Source organism: Tamandua tetradactyla, chromosome 9, assembly GCF_023851605.1.
Source record: "Tamandua tetradactyla isolate mTamTet1 chromosome 9, mTamTet1.pri, whole genome shotgun sequence".
In the NCBI taxonomy this organism is placed as follows: Eukaryota; Metazoa; Chordata; class Mammalia; order Pilosa; family Myrmecophagidae; genus Tamandua; species Tamandua tetradactyla.
This window is the reverse complement of record NC_135335.1, coordinates 97959886-97986250: the sequence shown is the minus strand read 5'-3', so window position 1 is coordinate 97986250 and position 26365 is coordinate 97959886. Positions and strand designations below refer to the sequence as shown.

At 34.0% G+C, this 26365-nt stretch overlaps 1 long non-coding RNA gene across 3 annotated transcripts in view; it reads right to left on the bottom strand.

Moving 5' to 3' along the window:
* The window catches only part of LOC143646222 (uncharacterized), a 90925-nt gene that overhangs the window by 52804 nt on the left and 11756 nt on the right, over positions 1–26365 (bottom strand). Inside the window, exons 4-6 of one of the 3 annotated variants that reach the window (XR_013157395.1) lie at positions 22221–22398; positions 20144–20261; positions 17855–18081 (exon numbers count right to left, since the gene is read on the bottom strand). This is a non-coding gene — a long non-coding RNA (uncharacterized LOC143646222). Of the gene's footprint in view, positions 1–17854; positions 18082–18844; positions 18948–20143; positions 20262–22220; positions 22399–26365 lie in introns of those variants that run through there. The other 2 variants (XR_013157394.1, XR_013157393.1) reach the window with 2 other exon arrangements.

Sequence of the window (26365 nt, the reverse complement as noted above, 5' to 3'; positions counted from 1 at the left end):
TGGACCTGTGAATCCCGGCTTTGGGAAAAACTGTACCATACGGTGAAGTATGATTCAGAGTATACACAGCCTCCTGAAGAACACTGCCCCAACCCTACAAGGTATTGCCACCTAGTTGGCACTGTAATTGGGTCTTCAAAAGACCATTCCACCAAGCAGTGTGCCCAGCTGCCTCAAGATGATAGGGAATACGGTGAGACTGTAGAATTCTATGAGCGTGTGCCCATTCTCACACTTCTTTTACTGTGAAGTAGGTTCCTTGATTAGAAGCTGTCATGAATTCCACTATGGTGGATAAGGCATTCTGTTAGATGGTCTTTTTTTTTACAGAAGCATTACATGCAAGAAATGTCAACCCATATCTGGAGTATGTATCTATTCCAGTTAGAAAAAATCACTTCCCCTTCCACGATGGAAGTGTTCCAATATAGTCAACCTACCACCAGGTAGCAGGCTGACCACCTCCAGGAGTTGTGCCATCGTGGGAACTGAGTGTGGATCTCTGCTGCTGGCAGATTGGGCAACTCAGCATTAACTGTAGCCGTGTCAGCCTTGGTGAGTAGAAGTCCATGTTGTTGAGCCCATGCAGAATCTCCATTCCTACCACTGTGCCCACACCCTGTGATTTCTTCTTTGACCTTTTGGCTATTTGGAGATGAGATTTTGGCATGTGAATTTCCAAAATTTCCTTCTGCTATTAGCTTAATTTCAATGTGGTAGAAAGCATATTTTGGTTAATTTCAATTATTTTAAAGATTTTAGGCCTGCTACATGGCCTAAAATTTAGTCTATCCTGAAGAATGTTCCACGTGCATTTGAAAAGTGTATGTATTCTGCTGTTCTTAGGTAGATTATTCCATAGATCTAAGAGTGTCTGGTAGCTCTAGTTGGCTTATAGTTCAAATTTTCTGCTTTTTGATCTTCTGTCTAGTTATTCTATCCATTATGGAAATTGGAGCACTGAAGTTTCCAACTCTTAATATTAAATTTTCTATGTCTCCCTTCGAATCTGTCAGTTTTTCTTATATGCATTTGGAGCTCTGTTGTCAAGTGCATATATGTTTACAGTTGTTATATCTTCTTGATGGATTGACCCATTTATTATTATAAAACATTCTTTCTTGTGTTCCAATAACAGTTTTTATATTAAGATCTATTTTGTAAAGTCACTCCATCTCTCCTTTGGTCTCTGTTTGAATAGTGTATCTTTCTTTTTCCGTTCTCTTAACTTTCAATCTAGTTGTCTTTGAATCTGAAATGTGTAACTTGTAGACAACAGATATTTGGAACATATCTTCCTTTTTTTTTTTCCCTCTGAAACACCAATCTCTGCCTTTTAGGTGACTATTTAATCTATTTAAACTAATAATTATTGATGAGATTGGATTTATAGTTGCCCTTTTGTTATTTCCATATGAGGTCTTTTTTGTTTTCTATTCTTCCATTACTTCCTTCTTTTGCATTAAAAGTTATTTTTCAGTGCTCATTTTAATTACCTTGTCATTTATTTTACTATAGTTTTTTAGTTATTTCTTAGTGGCTGCTGTGATGATTGCAATTAAAATCTTAACTCCTAACTATTTCATTCAGATTAATATTATATTAACTTCAGTAGTTTACAAAAACTTCTACATAGTTCCTCCCCTTTATGCTGCTGTTGCCGTACATATTAACTCTTTATATATTGTGTGCCTATAAACTCAGATTTATAATTATTGCTTTAGGCAGCTGTCTTTTAAATAAGATGAGAGAAAAAGGATCCACAGAAAAAAAATGCTGTCTCTTATAGTCACCTACATAGTCGCCTTTACCTATGCTTTTTATTTATTCATGTTGATTCAAGTTACTTTCTAGGGTCCTTTCATTTTAGCCTGAAAGACTCTTTTTAGTATAGGATAGGTATGCTATTTACAAATTTTATTGTGTTTTTTTATTATTTTTCTTTTTAAATCTGCAGATGGCTTCATTTCTCCTTCATTTTTGAAAAAATAATTTTGGGGGAAGTAGAATTTGCGGTTAAAAGTATTTTTCTTTCAGCACTTTGAACATGTCATCCCACTGTCATCTGTCTCCATGGTTTCTTATGAGTTTCAGGCTTGAAAAATTGTATGTGTTAAGATGTTGAACAGTGAGGCACTACTGCACACTGGAGAAGACAAGATTTATGAGAGGAAGATGATGAGATTGATTTGAGGTACTGAAATTAAGGCACCTTTAATATGTTTTACTTGTCTCTTAATATATTATAAAATAGGAAATTATCTCAATTTTTATAAGAGGAAATTTAGAGATCAAGTAAATTTTATAAGTTTGAATGATCAGGTATTTAAGCAGTCTGAACTAATGGCCTAGCATTACAGATTAAGTCTTTAACTTGGTGAACAGTAGAAGAAAGAAACATTTTCCAAAACAAAAAGTAAATCAGTTGGGTACAGGATACATATAAAAGCTGACAGGATAGAATAAATTGAGCAAAAGAAATGGAGATGATTCTGCAACTATAAAAACATATCCCCAGCAAGCAACATTGTCGATTCTTCCTGATTGTCAGGACTAAACCAACAGCTTGAATTAACTGAGCGCATAGATACAAATTCTACAAATAGTTAAATAGAGTTGCTTGCTGAAGGAGAAGTTTGGAAGTAGAGAGAAAGATATATCTTAACATCATAATCATCAAACACCCAAACCTTGCATTACAAATGTTCTGATAGAAGAAACTTTTTTCTTTTTTTCCTATCTAATTTAATGAATATTTGTTAACCTCAAACTAGCTAATTTATATGAAAACACTCTAAAAAATAGGAAGGAGAACTTTAAAAATGCAAGATATTATATGATAATTTATGCATGAAGGGCTCTTTCAAAGTTCTGTAATATTTTCAATTGTCCTTATAAATTCTCTGCAAAGAAATTAGTTTTCTCAAGATATCTAACATTCACTTTACCCTTTGTGACTAAAAGAATCATTTATTTTTGCTATAGCAGGCCAATCCATAGCCATTCCCTTGTTTGTTATTGTTTGTTAGTCCTTATTATATATGTCTGTGTAAGTGTGCATGAGTGTGCACATGTGTGCTTGTGTGTGTTTGTGTGAAAATCAGGGTGGGACTCTAGTGAGGCCTACCCTGGACAATGAAATTGTTGCTTGAGTAAACTAATGGGGTGGACCATGTAAAGGTAACAGCAAAGGAGAAATTCTGAGGATTTGTAGAAATAGTAGGAAAAGAGAATTAAGGGACTTCAGTTTGAAATAGCCACTTTATTCCAAGAGGCCTATTCATTGACCCCAAAATGGGCACCAAAAACAGACTTTCTGCTTCTTCAAATTATTTGACTTCTCTGCCTTAGGCCATTTGACCTGCTCCCACTATCATTGTTCTTCCTCACAAGTGACTAATCCCCTTGACTTCTGACCTTGGGTTTGTTTTCATTACCAAAGCATTTATTCTTTATGTTGTGGTTCTGACCTCTGATTTTTCCCTTTGGCGATGCTTGACCTATTTAATTCTGTTGCTTTAAGCCCAGGACCTTCCACTTCATCCACAAGTTTTACTCCATCAAAGAATGATGATGCATAAATCCTTTCCATATAATAAATACCTGGGAACTGCCCGAAGCTACCATTGCAAACCACTAATATTACTGAAATTTAAAGAACTGACAATATCATCTCTCAATGATGAAATAAAGCAATTGGAGCTCTCTTGCATTGCCAATAGATACGTGGATTTGTACAACGTTAGAAAGAGGTTTGACAATACGTTGAACATGAGTATACACTAGGCCCCAATAATTCCATTCGATTTCTGAGTACATGAATTTATATTCACCAAGAGACATGTAGAGAATGTTCATGGCAACTTTATTCATAGTGGAAAATAAGGAAACAACCTGAATGTTCATCAATAACAATTGTAAGTAAATAAATCCTAATATGTGCACGGAACAGTGCAATGGACACATAGCATGTAAAAGCAACTGTTGATGCCCACCACAACATGTATAAGTCTTGCAAAATCATGTTGAGTGAAATAATTCAGCCACTTGATGAAAGCCTGACTTCATTTCATGAAGTTCAAGACTAGCGTAACTAGTCTGTATTGACAACAGCTGTGATAGTGAGATGAGGCCGGAGGGAACCTTCTGGAGGCTGGCAGCATTCTATATCTCAATCAAGGTTTTAGTTACATGTGTGTATACATATACAACAATTAATCTAGCATCACTTAATATTTGGGCACTTTGTGTAAATACAATTTTTAAAATGAGAAAGAATGTCTGGAATTAACACCTAAAACAACAGTATATACCAAACACTGAAGTGATTCAAAAAACTATTCTCTGAAGTATAGTCTCAAGCTTCATAGAACACTACTACCCTAGCTCCTCTCTGCACCTATAACTGAGCCAGCATTGTTGAAGATCTAAACTTGGAGATTATGCAAAGGCGGGGTGGTCAGTAGATCCACCAGTGATCAACTGAAGACTGCTTAAACTCCATCACACAACATTTGCTGCCTCTTTATCTCCAAGGTAACAAGTGGCCCAATTGACCTGAATATAAGCCCTGTGGAGTCTCATCAGCTCCAAATAAAATACTGGACTCTTGAGTTGACATAAAGCAAAGATTTTCACAGAGGTTTGACACAGCAACCAGCTTGAGGACAACTGCCTTAAGAAAAGGACTTAAAATTAAGAATGACCAAGACCTTCTGAGGCTTAACTATGTGTTGGGAAGTGCTCTCAGAACCATTTCATTATCCTCATCACCATACGAGGAGAGTGATGTTAGTATCCTCAGTTTACAAAGGAGTACATTTTGGCCCACAGAGTTTAAAAAATGTGCCCACAGTCAGAGATGCATTAAGTGTCCAGAGATCCCACCTCAGGTTTAGCTTAACCCAAAGACTTTAACCATTATACTACACTGTCTCCCAGAAGTGTGGTTAACAGTCAACCCTGTGAATTTATTTGCCTTACTTTGTGAAAATGAGAATGGTGCATTAGATTATCTTAAATTTAGAGTCTGAATGCACCCCTCCTCCTTTACAAGCATACATGAAGTGGTAAAAAATTGGTCTTTGACCACAATGGTTGAACACTCTCAAAGAATCAAAACTGTGCCAAGGGTTCAAAGAGGACAGTAGACCTCAGTGAGATTGCAACCCACTGCTTCAGCCTTAAAGGCCCTGCAATTAGCAATTTTCCAGTTTCCTACTTAAATTTATGAAGCAGACAAAACACAGCATGGTGGTGAAGAACATGCATCCTGGAGCAGCTTGACTGCTTTGTAGTCTTGGCTCTGCTTTTTCCTTACTGAGTGATATCGGGCAAGTCATCCAAATCTATGGGCCTTGGTTTAACCATCTACAAAATGGGGATGATGGTAATAATAGGACTTACCTCATATTAAGTAAATTCATATTTGCAAAACACATATCACAAAATCGGGCTCATAGTAAATGTTTAATGAATATATTTATGATGATAGATGGGATGTTTTTTGATTCTCATAGAGAACATTCATGTATTACACATGGCTTTTTAAATTACTTTATCATCTTCCAAAATCTTGCACCCAAAATATATCAATATTTTTCTCAAACCCTAGAAGAAAAGTTGATGGTTTATTATAAAATTTTGTTAAAGGAAGACCATAGGGACTATGCGATTTTTCTGTGTTATTGCTTCTCATTGCTTTTTTTTTTTTAAAGGAAAGACAGAGAGAAGGAAGTAAGGATAGAAGGAAGGAAGGAAGAAAGGGAAACATTTTTAAACATTTTCTTGTTTTATTGTATTCTGTTTCTCCGTTTTTGTTACATGGGCTGGGGCCGGGAATCGAACCGAGGTCCTCCGGCATAGCAGGCAAGCACTTTGCCCGCTGAGCCACCGCGGCCCGCCCGCTTCTCATTGCTTTTTAATTCACACTTGTTTATGACATTAGTGAGAAGGAAAACAAATAGCTAAAATAAAGACTATATCAAATTTTGTACTACAAAACCCAACTCAAAATCTGGGTATTGCCTTCTTCTACTTTTTTGTTGATTTTCCATACACTATGTTGTCAGTTCTGAGACAGAAAAATGAGAAACAATTCATTTTTCCTCCCTGCATAAAGTTAATAGACTTAAGCGCATTAATCACTATTCTCCATCTAATACAAAGCTACATTTTATATAGATCAATATGAATAATCAGAATATTAGCTTTTAAAATTTTATAATTATGTTTGATTAAAATTTTGAAACAGGTGATTCATATGTTTGGCAAGAATTTACTTAAATGTCTATCACTGCTGGATTATTTGATAAAAGATTCTTCAGCTTGAGGGAGTCCTTTAACATCTCAGCATGACAGTTTCCTTAGCCATGGTAAACACACACCTCTAATATATTGTTAGATTCATTGAACCTCTGTTAATCTCCATAAGCAAGAAATAAACTGAGTTTTATAAAAGATAGTAAATTAGAAGTTTAAAAAAATAAAAACTAACTCAATTATTATGGGCTCAGATTCTTAAATGGGGTTTCATGTTAGACAGCTGGCTCTGAGTCTGTTTTAAGATGAAAAGGGTCTCCAACTTGCTTGCATGATTGAATCATAATTTATTGGCTAGAGAGCAGGCATTGGTCTTTGAGTTCCTATTCAGATAAATTGAATCACCTACCAAAATAATTGTTCACCGAGATATGAGATGCATGCCAAAATGTAAAATGTATTTCTGTTCATTTGTTGCTTGTGTAATAAAACTTGCTCTTTCACACAATGGGAATAAATAGATAATTGAAAAATATGCTAGCAAGTACAGAAAATGAATCTCCTCTTCCTCAAATTTTATTTCTACTAAAGTAACAGCGAAGTTTGAAAGTTGAGAAATTGAGGTTTTTAAACTGGGAGGAGGACAAATAGAAAAAAACTCAGAGTCTGAGAAGTACCTGAGTGACCTGGGATAATCAAGGTATTAAGCATTAAGAATGCTTATAATAAGAAAAGAAGGAAACAGAAAAAAGACAAACAGCAACAAGAATAAAAAAAATAGGGAAAATTAAAAAAGAAAAAGAATGCTAATAATATTAATGACTTTTGATATTGATGTGCCTTTCTGCATGCATTCATTGCCCTCTCTTCCTATGGTCAAAACCTCTTTCCAATTCCTAGTGGCCAACTTCAGTGTAGATGCAGGCATGCCTGTATCCAATATAGATGTAGCATAGTTAGCATGCTATTTAATATGTGACCTTCACATGGCAACCAGGTGTAACTTGTACCTTTGGGTGGGGGGTGGGACTGGAAATACTCATAAGAAAATATTAATTCATTGTTGCTTTCCCCATTCTTCTGCATTTATGTGAAGTCAAAAATTCTCTCATCTTACTACAGTTTGGACACACATGTTCACATCTGTGGTCTCCAGGATAGAGCAAAATTAAATCTGATTAATTATAACCTTGTCCTGGGTGATCCGCTCCTTTCCTTCCAACAGCAGAGGTAATTGTAAGTTCACTCGATTTCATCACTTAACTTGATTTGTCAAGATGTTGTTTTAAAACATATATGCCTGCTGTTTTCAAGTCTTTCTGAAAATGTTCCCGATGGGCTTTCTCCCTGACTACCTGGGACACGAGGAGAGTGTAGGTGACCAATCTGTGAGCTGACTGAGAACTTCAGCAAGTCCCACAGGAAGAGCCAGTAGGGAGTTCATATTTTGGGCCGTGAATCCAAGGCTTTCATTTTAAGTTTCAGGACACATCATGCAGTTGAGCTCTGATTGAATGGGAGCACTGGTGGCTCTAGGGATCAAGCTGTGACATTTTCTGAGCCCGAAGGTTGCTCACTGCTCTTACTGCACAGGCCTCGCTGACTGCTACTTCAGGGAAACAGGGAGGAGGCTGTGCCTCTGAGTGTGGGTGGTCGAATAAACTCTTTTAGCAGCAGCAGTTGGTCTATTTAGCCTGAAAAAGAGACCACCAGCAGCCCCCAAAGTGCTAAAAAAATTACAATCAATTTTAAAAATATATATTATATTACATAAAAGACTGTAAGAGCGAATGCTGAGCATTACTCCACAGTACGACCAGCTGTAAATGGGGCAGTCGCATGCAGTCAATGGGGTTTATCCTGTAACCCAGAGAATTTCTAGCTCTCCCAGCACTCTCCCCTTCTCTCAGGGGCAAGGGAAAAAAAAAGGAAATCTAAACAAAATAAAAACTAGCAGCAGAAGGAAAATAAAATAAGCTAGTTTCGGAAAAATGTATTAAAGGGAATGACTCAAATTTAGTCATTTTGACCATGTCCTCCGGTTGTGTTTCACCATTTTTATTTGCTCAAAGGGATTGTTCAGGCTCTTATATGATAGGGATAAGGGCCCAATTTACATCTTCAAGTCCATATAGGGTGTTGGTTATTAGTATTTTTTAAATATTGGTGATAACTCATTTTGAGAAATGATAACATTTCTCAAAGTTTTAAAAGCCATAGAAAGTGTCATATAATTCTACATCTAGTTTAAGAAATTCTTGACTTGCAGAATCTTTCTAATTGTTAATTTACATTATTAGATGCCATAAAAGGTGCATCAACCATCTTATCAATTTAAATGATCAGATTTTTAATCCATGCCATCAAAAGCTAAAGGGAGAAGGTAATTTGTATATAACATAAACATAGGTAGATTGACTACAGACATGGTAACTTCAAGTAAACAACATAAAACTGGTTTCACACTTTGTGATTTCCATCAAACCCAAAATTTAAAGTATAGTGTGTGGAATAACAAACCTTTCCAGGTCAATCTTTAAAAAAAAATCTCACATCTTGAACAATTTGGAGACATGCCCTGCATGGGAACTCTTCTAATGACAGGACACAGAAAATCTTATTGTACTTTTTAGCAACTTTATTTATTGGAACATGTATACTTAAACCAAACTGCATTATGTTTCAGTCTTTCCAGAAATCAGGCTGCATATCAGTTACAGAAGCGTTTTTATATAAAAGGAATGCCATGACCAGAAAATGGCAGCCACACATTTCCCTAGGCTGGAACCCCCCTCTTCATTCAAGCATTGCCTCTTCTCCAGCTGCTCTACAACTGACAGATTCCCCATTTCTATTCAACCTCCCAGTTATTTGAAACCAAATGACTCTGATTTTAGTTCTTCAGTTTCCTGTTTTCCAGGTTTCTGATCTATAATTTTATCTTGTGGTTAATGACGTTCTCATCCCTCTTGATGAGATGCTGTGATACTAACCTGTCAGCAGTGCAAAAATATCTTCGGGTCTTCCCTTATCTTCTCTCACAGGACTTCTTAGGTAAGTATGACCTTCTCTTTTTCTGATTCTGATCCTACGAGCCAAGTAGCTAATTCTTTATAATGGCCTTCCATTTAGAGCTGCATAATATATATATACACATGTATAATAAATAAATATATATATATATATTTATTATACATGTGTATATATATATATATTTATTTATTATACATGTGTATATATATATATATGAAATCCATTGCCCATTTGACAAACTGTTGTATATTACAGGCTAGCTCAACTCTTCTGCTTGTCTTTACCATAAAAATCAACAGTATTTCCTTTAGCAGTTATTTGTTTCTCTTACAGTGTGAAACCCAGAACTAAAAACTTACTTCTGACTATACTCTGGCCAGTGAAATTACTTTTTCTTTTTGTCTGAGCATGATTTTTCACCTTAAAATTGTATTCTCTATTTTAGAAGTTAAATTACATTACTGAGCTAAAAATAAACGAAAATCATTAAGCCATTTTCATACAAACTTCCATTAGGATGATGTCTACTTCATCCTATAACTCTGTAAGCATATCCCTATGAATGTATTCTTATTCTTTGCAATGCCAGATAGGAAAATCCAAAATTTTAAAATCTTTTAAAATTTAGCTTCTTATTCAATATAGTATGTCTCACTGCATCCAAAATTTTGATTTGTGGTATGTAAACATTATAAATTTTTATCGAGATATGTAAATATTTATTGAAGACTTATTGTGTACACTTTTAATAAGATCCATTCTTCCTGTAGTCGAGGACTTTATAAGACTGTGAACTCTATGAGGAAGGGGCCATTGCTGGCCATTTCATCACTGTGCACTCTATACCAGCATTTTGCTTGGCATATTTCAAGTCCATTAGGTCCTGTGAATTAATGATTGGCTACTGGAGAGGAAGCACGCATGTGAACAACTAACACAAGGCATGTTGACAATTGCCAATCTAATTTCTATCAAAAATGAGGACCAATGGCACAATTAACAAGACAATATATTCCCATTGGAACTTTTCCTCTACATTTAATTTGCTTTATTCTCGTTGAACACAGCCTGCATAAAATACTTCATTCAGGTGTCCCACCAGAAAAGAAAGCACCTTTGGGTATTCAAGACACACTCTAAAACATTATGTTTAAAACATGCTCTTGATATCCAAGTTTAGACTATCTAGCAGAAATGAAAATCTGATTATTTAAGTACAATTCTCCTATAACCTGGGCAATGAAAGTTTGTAGGACCAATCTAGTGACGAGATTGTTTGTTTAGTCATAACTGTGGGTAATAATGAACTCAAGAATGAATGCAAATTCAAGAATGAATTTGGCTTCCTATTGCTTAATAGGAATTTAGTTGAACTGAAGAAGTGGCCAAAAAAAAAAAAAACATTTTAATAACATATGCCCATAAGAGGGTCATTCAAGCATGAAGGACTATAGCAAGGCATGATCTAGCCTATTAACGCTATGCTGGCTTCTAAATGGTCATTCATTTAATTTATATACTCTAGTATAAATTCAAGAATTTTGTTGCAGATAAATTGCAGGTCACCATTCATGAGTTTCACAATCAATCTACCTTTTTGGTAAAGCAGGGCAATATTTGCTCTCTGTAATTATTATTGAAACTATTCTACAGGATTTTTATAGACATGGTTTTTAGTAGCATTGTGTCCATAATAGCTTTGTGTCCATGCACATTTTACTTACCCAGAGTAATAACTAATTGAGTTATTTTACAAAAATCCTAAATCTAAATGGTTACATCATTTCAGAACAAAACAGTTATCATAAGCAACTGTGAAATTACATGTGGGTTGTATGAGACACTGTCTGATTTTAAAGACAGGCTTTTGAAGGTATATTCAAGTTTTAAAATTTTCTTATTGTATCAAATCACTCAATAATATATGAAACTTATTTAGCATATAATTATGTTAAATGTCGGGATATTCTCAGAAATATATTTATTTCATTAGTGCAGTGTCTTTCTAACCTGTTTTTAAGTGGCTTACCCCTTTTTTCAGTGGAAATCTTAAATATATTCATTTTAAATGACTGCAAGAATAATGAAAATAACAGATGTGATAAATTTCTTGTGGTTCAATCAGATGGGAATGGGGACAGAAAATTCTCCTCAATCTGAAAATGTCAAGTGCTCCCTTGGAAGGCTTTGGTTAAATACTAAGTATTAGCCAAGGAAGAGCTCCTTCAAAATGTAATTGTCCCTGGATTGATTAACTATCTTTGCCTTTTTCTAACCATGAACTTCCAGAAGTTACTTAGCTGAAAGTGACCTCTCTGCAGGTCCAGGTCAGAACATCTTCACAGCATTTTGGTAGTGTTCTCCAAAACCACTTGATTCAAAGATACCCATTTTATGGTGTTGACTCTTCACCATACAGAATAGACACATTCAGATGTCAAGTGTATGCTAAGAAAGGCCAGCTTAGTGGTGAGTGGGGGTGTTTAATCCCTTTAAACAGAATCACCCCTCCATCAGATATGAATGTTTATGTATTTTTTAAGTGTATGATAAAAGCAGTTACTCTAACAACATTTTAATCCTGCAAAATTTATTTTTGTTTCCAGTATTTAAGTAGCTGAAATTTTTCATTAAATGCCATAATGTTTTGAATCAATACCATTTCTCATCTTCCATATGACTATACAATGGTAAAGGATATAATTAAATGAGCTCTGGCTATGTCACACTGTAGCATTTCAGTTTCTTTCTTAGTTTTTTAAAAAAGAAACATATATTGTTGTTTTCCATCTAGCACATTAGATAATTTCCTAGAAAGATGTAGTTGCAATATTTTGTTTTTGTTAATTAAAGATTAAGGAGGAGCATTCAGACAATGGGTTATGAAGGGATTTTCATAAATAAAACTAATTAGCTAAGTTAAGAGATATGTCTTTCATGGCCAAAATAGTTCAAATATACTCTTCTGCCAGCAGGAAGAAAAGAGAATAAACTAGAGAATCCTCCAGATGTTTAACTGACATTCCAACCTCACATATTATTTTCCCAGCTATTTAACTTATAATTAGAGTAATTAGTGCAGCTTACTCTGAAATTACAAAGAGGATCATTTTGCCAAGCCTAACCTCCCTTATTCTAATTTTTACACTGATTAATGGTTCTTTCTAATAATGTGATTTCCTTTAACTTAAGGTGTTCTTAAAAAAACTTGTTGGTTTCTTTTATGTACTTGAGCTGATTCTTTCTTATTTGATTCTGATGGCCATCATTCAAGCAATTTTTTTTTTTTTTGGTGCATGGTCTGGGAATTTTTTTTGGGGGGTGGTGCATGGTCTAGTTATTGAACCCAGGTCTCCCACGTGAAGGGTGGACATTCTAATCACTGAACTACCCGTGCACTCCATTCAAGTAATTTTGTCTCTGATATTCATTACTATAGGTTTGTTTATTTTTGTGTCTCAACTATGTTTGCCCCACCTGAAAATTGCTTGCAATAGTAATTTTTGCGTTTTATTTTTCAGTAATATTTGTAATGAAAGAAAATGGAAGTAAGCATTTCTTATGAAGACATTCTATACTTTTCAGAAAACAATTCATCTCATTTTCAACTTCAATTCAGTGTTACAAAACATCAATAGCATTACTGCTTTTCTTTTTCCTCCTTCTTCTCCATAGTTAAGTATTCTTTTAATTTCTTCTGAAAAGTATTCAGCATTAGAAAGTTAGGAATATAGAATGTTTTCAGGGAATGACAGTCTAGATTGAAGCAGAAGGAACCTTTCCTAGCCAGCAGTCATAGGTTTCCAATTCTTTTTCTGCTTCCCTTTAGCTATGATACTTCATATAAATTGTTTAAACTCCTTGTGCCTTGTTTTCCTCATCTCCAAAAAAAAGGAAGATGATAACATCTCTCTCCTGAAGGTTGTGGTGAGGGTTAAGTATGTTAATATGAACAAAATATTCAGAACTATGATTAGCACTTAGTGTACATTTTTGTAATAATGATTTTAAAATATTTTCAATATTAATTGACTTAGATTGGTTGACAATCTCTGAAAATCAGATCGGGAAATGTTATTTTAGTCTTTTATTTTTTAGTGTTCCTCAAGTGCAGTCAGTTAAAGTCCATCTAGTTAGTCATTGAATGATAGGAAGGGGATTATATCTAGCTATGCTCTAATGAGGAAGAAGAGAAGAAAAGAGATGGAGGGAGGGTAGTGGATTAGAAGTGAAGATAATTTAGCTACCTCATTACAGTAAATCAGAAGTCAGCAAGCTTTTTTTTGTAAATGGCCAGATAATAATTACTTTAGGCTTTGTAGGCTGGAAGATCTCGATTCCACCTGCTCAATGCTGCCCTTGTAGGGAGAAAGCAGCCGTTGACAATGTGTAAGTGAGTGGTTGTGGCTGTGTTTCCATAAAGCTTTATTTATAAAAACAAGAGAGGTTTGAATTTGTCCTGCAGGCTCTAGTTTACTGCCTCCTGCAATAGATTTTTGAATATTCACAAACAGTAGTGGAGTTTTTTCTCTAATCTTTAGGCTTCATCATGGTACTTTGAATGCCTGCAGGCTCTAAGGCAGTTTGACAGGGGAGAGTCCAGCAAGTAATCACGGACAAGGAATGCCCAGAAGGAAGTCAAAGACATACAACTACTTCCTATAATAACTAGATCCTTGAAAATAAAATAAGGTGTACATGTAGATTGTCTTTTGTAATTTATTGGAATTTAAGCCAATAGTTATGGTAATTTAAGTTTAAATTATATTAAAAGACAGTGAAAAAATCTGATGCAACTTCACTGAATACATCCAAATAAATAAATTCATTCCATATTTATACATGATAATTTAGTAAACTCTTGGATATTCTGTTGTAATTATATATTTACTATATATTTACTACATAATCATTTTGTTGCAATTTCTAAATGTAGTTTGCAAAAGTGTAAATTTATGTTTGTGTTTAATATGTATTATAATTATATAATTATTTGCTGAGACATGCACCAAGTAGAGCTTAATGAGAAAATATACACAAAATGTAAGATGAAAAGGTCAGGGAAAACACTTTATTCTACGGGGAAGAGACTGATTTTGGGAGGCCAGTTTTATTCCTTGAACCCCATGTTATCAGTGGTATTATTACTACTATTTAAGCATTTATTGAGCATCAATAACATGGTTCCTTAGAGCACATCTTTGGTGTTGATAGAGGCATTTTTTAATGGAAAATAATCCCTTCTTAACACGTATGACATATAATGTTCCAGTGGACAAAAAAAAGGGGGGGGATGTGTCTTAAGAAGATCACTCATGCTAATGCATTTCTTTTAGAAAAAAAATGATCAGATGTGTAATACCAGTAAGATACATTAATCGGCTACGTTTTTCGTATTGTTTTCTTTCTTAATATTTCTCCAGTCCTCTATTAAATTTCACTCTTGTGCCTTCTCTCTCTTGCTTTCTGTCTCTCATGTGTTCTGCCTTGCTCCAAAAACTCTTAAACCTTATTCTTACCTACATTTACTATTCTCATGCTCTTCTTTTAGTCCATGAATTTGACAATAAATAGGAAAGAGTGCATCGTTTATGTGATCAATATATGGTTAGCTATCATAAAGGTTTATTGACCCAACTTCAAATTACTGACCACCCTTTCAACTGAGAATGCAGTAGGAGGGTAAACTGAAAATAGTATAGTATATACATGCTTTTAGAAATGTATATTCTTGTAATGTTGATCTGTTCATAATGAAGAGCTATCAATAGCTTTGACATATCGCAAAGAATCTCTAGACGTAATTTTTAGATGAGAAAGATAAAATTTATTCCTCAAAGTTTTAGATGGTTGCCCATGTTAGAAACAAAGGCCCAGCTGTACTTAATAATTTATTTCATGCCATCATAACCCAAGAATCATCAAATTATGTGCTGTTCCTTTTTTCAACACCATTGCAAATATTATTTTTATGTTAGTTTCTTTTAATCAAACAATCTTAGCAATAGTCAAACTTTACTCTCAATTTCCCTTCTGACCTTGAAGCTACATTTTCAGGTCCTCATCTGTGCGACCCTTATCAAACCCTCAGTCCATGACAGAACTGTCACAGGATTCACCAAGGCCAATCTTTTTTCTCTAAGGAGACAGCTGTTCACTTCTTACAATCTCTTGCCCCAAGCACTGACAACTAGAAAACTTGCTTCTAATGTGGTTACAAATCTTGATCCAGCTGGTGACTCCTTTTCAACAATGAAGGTTACTATGAGCCCCATGATAGCACTTAGAATTGAAACCACACTCTATGGTACTTTAGGCTCCATATGCTGGCCCTTTAACCCTTATTCCAAACCCTGCCTTGCTCTCAAGCATATGTCTATTACCAAGTAAGATAATGTCTCTGTGTGTGTTTGTCTTTTTGTCTTGCTCTCTCATTTTGTCTCATGTATTCCAAGTTATAAAATAAAAATCATTTATTTTATGTTAATATTTTGAAAACAATTCAAGTATTTCTGAGCCACTTAGCTGCAATTAAGGTGCAGACTTATCAGCATACTTAGTTTTAAGCTAGAGAAACACAGCATTTTATCAAATCCCAATTTTCATGTAGCGTTTTACAGAATTTGTTTGCTACAACATGCAACATAAACTATGAATTTCTAAGAAAATGACTGAATGGTAACTGAATGCATGTTATTGTTGTTAAAATTTTAACAAGTTTTGCACATTGCACAATGAAAGCTATTTATGTTTCATAAAGTATTAATCAAAGCTGATAAGCTTAAAACTGAGTTAATTTTTACTATAGAAAAGTTTAACTAGTATTAAACAATTTCCAGTTGATCAATTTTTATATATATTCACTATCTTTCATTTTTTTATGAATTACAACATTTTATGGCTTTTTGGAAATATATACCTTGTTCCCACATATATTGTTGAGTCTAAATAGGAGAATCATACTACAATTGGCTGGAATGGATTTTATTTTTTGTTTATACGGATGTTATGTTAATTACCACACTGATTTTTATTTGAAGAGCTAGCTAAAGCAACATTTAAAACATAACTGTGGGCAGGCCACAGTGGCTCAGCAGGCAGGAATGCTTGCCTGCGGTGCCAGAGGACCCGGGTTTGATTCCCAGTGCCTGCCCATGTTAAAAAAAAAAAAAAAAAAAAAAGCTGTGAGTAGAAGATACTAAGATAGGCTATATACTCACTGGAATTGAAAACTGAGACATTTTTCATACAAACATTTGAAATGGAAATAAAAGTTATTTAAAATCTCATTTATGGTTTTTATTCAGAAGACAAATAATTGAGGGAGGTCAAAAATATCATAAAATCTTAGTCATTATTCTTTCCCCTTTTAAATGAATCCTAAGTATTAATTACTTTACATATGCAATGAATCTGGATTCTGTATATATATCTATATATATACACACAGTATATAAACTTCACATACATATGTACAGTGTATATATATGTGTGTATATATACATATAACAAAAAGATATATGCAGTTTGTCCTTATTTAAATGCATATATTATTAAGGAAGAGAATGCAATTACATTTAGTTATCACTTTCATAGCTCTGGAAAAATACAAACTAATTGAAATTTCTACCTAAATAAGTCACGAAAAGGAAGAAAAGTAATTGAAATGTGGAAAATATTTTTTCACTTTTATAGTAAGAGATAATCATACAGAAAATTTAGTTTCTGTTATTACAAATTTTCAATTTTATTCTGTTTTCTCTTTCGCATTCTTATACCAAGAAATTTTGCATCTTTTGCTATGGGTGAAAAAAATAAAACAGTGTGTTTAAGCCAGACACTGTGTGCAGTGTATTAGCAGTCTTTTGACACAGTATGACCTGAACAAGTAGTTCATTTTACTAGTTCTAGGAAAATAAGGAAGGTGCCAGAGCCAAGTTCATTTAGACACAGCAAAATTAATAGCAGATTATGAAAATAGGTGTCACAGATAATTAATTTGAAAATTATGGGAGAAGTACTCCTACTGTGAAGTAGGATATTGGCGGAATTATTTACTGCTGAAGACCCTGTTTAAGATTTCTGTCCTTGTTAGAGATAAAACTTACAAAACATTGATTACCAGATAGTTGGTAAAGAAGTTTATATTTTCCTGCTTAATATTTGGCGATTCTGGATTGTGGACTGCAGCTCTAGCACTGAGCCTTTCCATTCATTGTTTCACTCGACAAGTTAAGAGCAGCAAACTATACTCCTGAAATATTTCTCAAACTTAATTTTATTGTTTTGCTTTGTTTTGTGGGTTTACATTTTATTTTGCTGGAATTCAGATATATCTTAGGTGTCAATGAATTTTGAAAATATAGGTCTTAACCCAACTGAAGTTCTGAAATACAAATGATTGAACAGTCATTTTTCTATAAGATGTTGATAGTCACAATAATATTTTGGCATTTGCCTCCAAGATACACACACACACACAAAATTATGTTTGTATTATATCTGTAACTGTCTCTTTTTAAATATTATAGGCAACTCAGTTGGACACATGCTACAATAATTTGAAGGAAAGAGTATTTTGCAATATCACACCAGACAATACCTAATTAATATAGAGAGAAATAGAATTTTGTGTTTTTCTCATTTGAATGATTGAAGAAATGAGACACATCAGGAGAATGTAGAAAAATTTTAAAATATGGATAAAAATTAAAATTCTTTCTCTTCCTTCTTTCCATGGATATCTTTTTTCCTTCTCTGCTGGCTCAAACTTTTTGATTGCCACACCTATGTACCGAGAGAAATTATAGATATTTCTAGTATAAACAAGAAGTTCAAGAACATTAATGAGGAAATAAGAATAATGAACAATGTTTTACATAAAACACTTGATATAAAGCCTTCTTTCTCTACACATGCAAGTTGGGATAAGATGTGTTTCTTTGGATGGCCATATGGGTTAGAATGTTACCTAATAGGTATTGTTCAAGATCTTCCAATAATTCTTTAGGTAATACAGCTTGTCTCTTCAGCTATTTACTAAATTTTGTCAAGTGTCTTAAATGATTTTGCATAGCAACTCGCTTGAGGAATTATTGAAATTTAACTTCAAAGGCAAAAGGATCACAAATGACAGCTATCACCAATGAGTCTGAGCATGCAACTGACTTAAGCTGTATTGATTAGGAGTTCTGAACAAACTAACCTGGTAAAATGCTGTGATCTGGTCTACCCATTCATCAAAAGGTGGGACTATGAAAAACTCTGAAGGGCAAAAGCATTTCCATGTGACCATGCATGAAAGTGGGGACAAAGTAATCCTCACAACTTTTCCTTCACACTCACTTGATGCTCTGCCTAAGACCTTAGCCCCTAATTGTTCCTCCCGGCTTTTTTTTTTTTTTTTTTTGACAAATACAAATAGCCACAGTCAGTGGCTGTTAAATAGCAAAGACAATGCTTCCCTCTTTTGAGGACTCTTTCGTCAGCTATTCCCAAAACATGGTTATAGCTGATTCCTCTTTCTAAAGCACTATAAATATGTTTTCCTTCTTCGTTAGCCAGAACACTCCTTTAATGTTATTCTTATGCTGCAACACTCTGAATAAATTCTCATATGTAATGGCACTCAGTTTCTTCCACAGCGGATACACCTATATAAGAATATAAATAAACTGCATTAACCAAGGCTTTTTTTATTAAATTGTCGGGAGAGTTAAAACATGTTTAATCAACAAGATTTAATCTGAAAGAATTGCTTCTTAAACATAAAGTTGATTACTGTTAACTTGTTTGAAATGTCTTTAAACTGGTTTATGCCAATGGATAATTCTTATATCTATGATTATGGGTTGCAAAATATTGCTATATATCTCTTGGAAACATACCTAAAGATTAGTTCTTGCCCTTGACCAAAAGGGTTTCCAAATGCAAAAAAGAAAATATTCCCCTATAATTAAATGTCCATGATTGCCACCTAAATTGCTTATCTGGGTCCTTGGATCCTGTCTTAGCTAATTTCATCTTTTCTTTGAATTTCTCTTCCCTTTAACTTATTAAACACTTGGTTCTCCCCTACATTTTGCATCTAAAATATTAGTATTTCCTAGTGTTGATTCATCAATGATTTTTTTTTTCTGCCCCTTGAGAATCTCATCAATTCCAAAGACTTCAACTACAGTTCATATGTTGGTGACTTAAATTTCAATTTCCAAGACCATTCACTCCTGAATAGTTTTGACCTTGAATGTCAACATGTGAATGTTCCTCCAGCATCTTTAAAATTAAAGTGACCAGAAACAAATAAAAGATTTCCCACCATAAATTTTCTGTATGTGACTGCCTACCTCCATTTATGTCACCCCATGCAGATGCACACACATGCATAGGAGTACCTCTCTTCACTTGGATTATCTTGCGATCTCTTCAGGATTCAACCTAATGTTTACCTTTTAGGAAATCTTTCTTCACCATCCAAAATCTAAATCAGACCCAAGGCTTATTCTTTCCTAACACATGAATGTACCTTATTGTAGATATGATAATTATCCATTTTCTTATAATACACCATCACTGGACTCTTATAGGTAGGCTGAATAATTTATCATCTAAACCTAATGTCTTTTGAGAAAGAGATAAAAACCCACTAATAGGGTAGTGCAATGGTGGCTCAGTGGCAGAATTCTCACCTAACATGCCAGAGACCCAAGTTCAATTTCAGGAACTTGTCTAAGCCAAAAAAAAAAAGAAAAAAGAACCACTAATAATCAAAATATGCATCATGATATCACCAAACATATGTAAACATAGCATGTGTTAACCTGGACTGTCTCAAACAAATTATGTTTACCTTACTGATAAGCATCAGGGTATGTCCATCTGTCCCATTGTCGTCGGTGTGATTTTCTCATGACATAAATCTAGTCACAGCATTTTCCCTTCATATGTCCTTCAAGCCTTCTTCATACCTAAGAGATGAAGATGAACTTAATCATGAAATTAAATTCCTTATATAGTCTCATGCCCACAATCTTTTCAGTATCCTCCACCCCCTACCATTTTCCATGCACACTATGCTTTGACCACACCCAAATCATGCCCCATTGCCTGGGTGTCACACTCTCTCACATTGTCCTATCTTTCTATCACTGTTCTCTTAGCCTGGAATACCCTTCTCCCAATTGCTCAACCTTATCTCCTCCTAATTCCCCCATTCCTTTCTACTTCTCCCAGACTCATCTTGGTCCAAATCGCCTCAACTTCCTTCTCACTCCCACAGTCTTGAAACAAACTGAGTGAGAGGCAAGGCTAGCAATGTCACAATGATTTAATGGACTATTAATACTTAACTCCGGATTTCAGGAAAATTTAAGGCTGGAAAGGACCCTGTTGGGTCATCTAAGCCATTTCTCTTCTTCATCAAAGACTGTACCTTCACAGCTAACTAAAATAAATATGCAAATAAATTATACAATTTAAAGGAGCACACACATTTTGTAAGTCACTCTCAGGAGCCCTTAATGATGTGTAATGAACCTGCTTGTTAAATTATTGTTTAAATTCCATAAATTTTCCATCCTGAGATTTAAACTGATTTCCTCCTTTCAATTCAAGGAGAAGATTGAGATGGGCATCGTATATTTTTAACTTGAAGATTTAAATAACTTCTCAGTTCTTGCCTGCCAGTTGAATAATTCCAGATCTTTTAACCTTTTCTTGTAGGTCTTACTTTACAACCAATTCATTATCTTTGTGGCTGTCCTCTGAACCCTCTCCAAGTCTTCACATTCCTCTGAAGACTGGGAGTCTTCCACAGGCCACAGATTTCCAGGAAGGGTTTGACAAGTTCTCAGCTCACTGGCAACATTACCTCATAGTTCGTATATCTGAGGTCCTTCATTCTGTACCACAGCTTTAACTTTGTTTTGTAAGCTGTGAGGCTGCGCTGCTAATTCGTTCCACTTGATTTCTTTTTCATGCCCTGATTTTTCCCCCCATCACTCTCAGTTGCAATCAACTCATTCCTTCCTCTTCTCTTTTTTGTCTTCTTGAACTGTTCTAGTTTAGCTTTCTCTTGATGAAGCTGTAGTCTGTTTACATTTGACTGTCCCTCATATATAGTAAAATAATATTGTATGTGAATTCTGTCTTCCCAAAGTGCCATTTGTAAATTGATGATAATTACTCTTTAATGCACTAATATAATAGTAATAATGACAAGTGTACTTGTAGCAAATACTTCTATAGATTATCACACTTAGTAATAATAATAATAGCAATAAGAATAATGAAAAATGCAAAATGGTACTAGCTAATTTATCCTTACAATAACCTTCTGAATTACTAATTTTTATCACTTGGTTACAGACAGAGAGACTGAAGTAATTTGCCCATTGTCTTAGACAAAAGTTCCAGAAGATGATTCAAACCAATGCTGACTTACTCCAAAATCTGCGTTCTTATTTTCTACCCCAGTGGTTTATTTATCCCCTGCTTTTCATCAGTTATGGTTTTAAATGATAAATAAATATTGTTGTTGTTTCTGTTTTTCCTACTCAGGTGAGGAAACTGAAATTGGGAAAGCTCAATGTCAAAGTTCTTCACTCTTACACATGTTGGATTTGGCCCATATAATATGACTTTCCAGAACAATTTCTCATACTGCAGACTGAAAGAAATACAGAACTTTACTGAAACAACCTCCATATTTTTAAACAGGAGTTTGATGCGATTTAGATATGTGCAACATATTGATTTTTATTTGTATAAATTTGTTTTCTTAAAATAGCAAGTGGGATATGTCGTTTAAAATATATTTATATTGCAAGCATCGTATGCACACTAAAGAAATCAGTGCCAACCACATACCGAATTTAATAACATACTGAAAATAGACAAACAGCATTTGTTTAAACCTGAAAACATACCAGTGTGTGCATGTGTTGAGTTAATTATGATCTGGAATTGCCACACAATCACCTTGATGTTCAGAAAAGCAAAATCAACTTAGAAAAAAAGCTTTTGGGGGAAAAAATCCACTTCTTTTTCTTTAAAAATCTCCACATTCCAGCAATGGAGAAAAACAGATTTGGATTTCCAGTTGTCCTGAAAAAAACGAAATAGATAAGTGAGGAGAGAGCAAACAGACTGAACACTTCTGTCTGTGAAAGGAATTACTAAATTGCTAGAGAAAAGCTCTGCTCCAGACCTTATTAGCAGAAGGAAGCAAAAGTGATGCCGTACTTTGATAAGATAAGCAGAAGTTTACAAGGATAAGCCGATAACCAGTACAGCTTTAAAATTCCCTTAGGCTTCCGTGAGTTTATTTGAGACTAGGAACTGCATTAAGGTTGTAATAATATGAGCATTTTACGAAGTTTTTTCGTCAACTAGGTAGGTTATTCATGTTTTTTTCTTCAGTGATATTTCTATTAAGGTTAACATACAGATCGTGGCAATTATTATTTGATTCAATTTTTAAAGTTACATTTTATATAAAAATTTAATAGCATAGAACAATATAATCTCTGCAATGCTAATGGGATACCCTAGGAGTTAATTTAAATGTTGGAATTATGCTACCAAAGCACTGTGAACTCCTCTTGTTGCACAGTACAAAGTACAAGCTTAGACTTTCAGAATAAAATAATGAGCCTTTAAATTCAGTTTGGCTCAAAGAATATTTCTTGAACAGCTATTCAATAAAAGGCAGTCTGTTTAAATCCAGCTTTATTCAGTGGCAGAAATTATAAAAAATTCTTCTTTAATTCTATCAATTCAAAGTTTAATGGCGGGAATCACAAAGGTAAGGGAATGTTGCTCTTTTGTTCTGCTGATAAATACAAATTAATTAAGTACATTGCTTCTGGAGGTTTGTAGGTATGAAAGCGATTCTAACCATACTGCAATTCTCTGGTACATCCTTTTTTGCTTTTAATAAATGCCATAATATAATGATCTGTAATATCTTCAGGCCATGGTGATCTTCAAAATAGTGCAAATAATATCACTGTGATTTTTTCAACGTTTCCTTAACATCTAGCTTTTACTCTCTTTAATTCCTCTGTCGTTGGCATTTAAACGATAGTATTAACTTTGAAGAACCTCATTGATCAAGCACCACCAGTCCTATCTGATTTCTAATTACAATTTGTAAAATTGAAATTCTATTCTCAAACCACTTCATAAATTTTGAAACATTTTTAGACGTCTTATCTAATTCCAAATTTTGCATTTAAAAGGTCTGAAAACTGTTAGGGACCTTGCTCTCTATTATCCTGAATGTCATTTTCACCCTTATAAGTTTGCTTGGAGATGAAACATTTGATGATAATATTAGTAGTATTTTTATGACAATGGTTTTTTATTTTTGTATTTTGCCTTCCCTCTCCTTAAGCTCCGTTATCCAGATTATTACATCTCTGAAACCAATCAATCAATAGGAATGTAATGGATACTACAGCATACAGGACGCTTTGTTTGATGCTAGACCCTGCTAATGAGATTGTTATTTAGACGTATGGATATAACAAGAGGTGAATGTGTGAATATCAGGTCTACATTATGAAATTCCCTGACACCTGGTGTACTGAGCATTTGATTGGGTAAAGCCCAATTTCTTCTGTATTTCTTTCTAAATCAGGGCTTTAACAACCCTCATTTTAGAACTGTCTCCATTATATCAACCGACGAATCTTTCTTAAACGAATTTAGGATAGAGGTTACCCCGTGAGGTAATAATCTTGTTTATTAAGAACAAAAGCAAGGAAATCCATAACTGTTCTATCAATTTCCTTCTAGTCCCCACAAATCTCTCTTCATGTTTCAATAAATGGGGTGGAGATCTGCCAATTTATCCCTAAATTTCAATTTTCTGGTTACATAAAAAATGGCATAGCTCTAAACCTTATTCATACTTGCTTGAATTTTAATAAGACAAGGAAGGAGAAAATTCTGATACAAAGAAAGAGAAAATAAATGTTGCTTACAGTTTTGTCCTTATGTTGGTAGTGATTTATTTGGATGCTTTGTGAAGATGGCTGGAATTATCACATTTCTTAAGTTTCTAAAGAATGATAAGTAATCCCTGTATCTCAAAATGCCAAGGCAAAACATTTTTTAATTGATTATACTACTGATAATTAAACCATGCAAATTTAAGCAATCATGGAATAATGGTAGTCCTTTAATAATTTGGAAATATGCAAAATATGATAATATCAAATACTAGGGAGAAAAATGAGCAACAAAACTGGTACATCCTTTCCTTGGGGCAGCTTCATTTGTATTAAGAGCCTTAAAAATGCCTTTACCCATTGATAAACAAATTATCTTAAAGTAATCATCAGAAACATTTCTAACGATTTCTACACAAGCATGTTCATAATATTATTGTGAATAATTTCAAAATAACAAAGTGAATTTAAATGCATAACAATTAGAAATTGGTTAAATGCTGAAGATGCAGCCAATACAATGTCTTATTATGCAACCATGGACAAATATATGTGGAGATATACCAAAATAGAAACAGTGGCTATTCCTTTATCATTAGATCACTGAAGATTTTTGTTTTGTCCATTTGACTTATTTTAATTCATAATTCACTTATCCCCTAATAAACCCATCTAATTTTATAATTAGAAACTTAAAACCAACTGACATGTAATTAGCTAAGTAATAGAAAACTAAGAAAGTTGTATTGAGTACTTGCAATTTATGGTTTAAATTTTAAAAAATAAATTTTTTTAAACACTGGTGGTGTTTTATTCTTCCAATTGGGAAAAACTTATAAGCAGCAGAGAGAGAATCATGATTTTAAATATCGATATCGTAAGGTTGAAATGAGATGCTTTATCCTTCCTGGTTAAGTTCACACCATAATCTTTAAAAGTATCATTGTTCTCCTGAACATAAATCTATACTATTCATTGTTGTTTTTTTACAGCTTATGTTGTTGGTTTTTATTTTCCATCCTCCAATCCTTATTCCCTATTTTCCTTCTTCTTTTTTTTTCTTAATTGAAAATTTGACCATTTCATTACTTAGCTAAAACTCACCATTGAACCTATATCACCTTCAATGGAAAAGAAAGCGTCTCAAATTATTAACTTGGAAATCTGGTCTTATGTTTCATCTCAACCTATCTATGCATCTGTATTCTTATCAAATATTACAATACCTACACCGAGGACAGTTCCTCAAAATGGCAAATAGTTTCACAAATTTTGAAAGGCCCTCTTATTCTACCATTTAGTCTTAAACCCATTTTACTTCTACTTTTTACATTATTCACATCTGTTATCTTTTCTATGAAGACCCTACGTCTTTAGAAATTCCTACAAAACCTCAATTGATAGTTGCTCAATCCTTGGTTTTTCTCTACTTCTATTATATTTTTCATGCACTAATAATTACTTAATATATACTAAATATATATTTATTTCTTACAGTAAAGCTTTTTTCTCACTTTTACATCTTTATCACCATGTCCATGTCTGACTGTTTCTTGATTGGTGAGAACAATTTGGGATAACAGTATCTTAAGTAATGAAAAACTATAAAGGGTAGAAATACTGTCAAAATGGAATTAAGAAGAATGCAAATTACTTTTAAAGATAGAAGTTTATGAAAACAAATCTGTTATTTGAAATTAAATCTGTTCACTTAGAATATTTACGACTATTTTTGCATTGACTTAAAGTTGCAGTGACAACATGCCATTACTAATCATGATTATTTGAAATGTTGCATGAAACCAGGGACAAGGCTGCAAGCTCTAGGAATGTTATGTGGAAAGAGAAGAAACCGGAATTGTGGCTCTGAAGTTTCACGAAGTAGGTTTTATTGTCTGTGGCCATAGGGCTCAGCCGAGTAGCCTCTGAAAGCCTGAGCCCCAAACAAAAGGTTACCATCAGTTTTTATTGACAAGATGACATGTTAAAGACAAGGTAAATGATTGGCTGGTTTAAATCAGAAAGGGCGCATAGCTGGGTTTACAGAAGCAGATGAGAAGTTAGTGGGGAGGGGGCTTCACAGGGACTTCTCTGGTGCAGCCTATTGACCGTCCTTG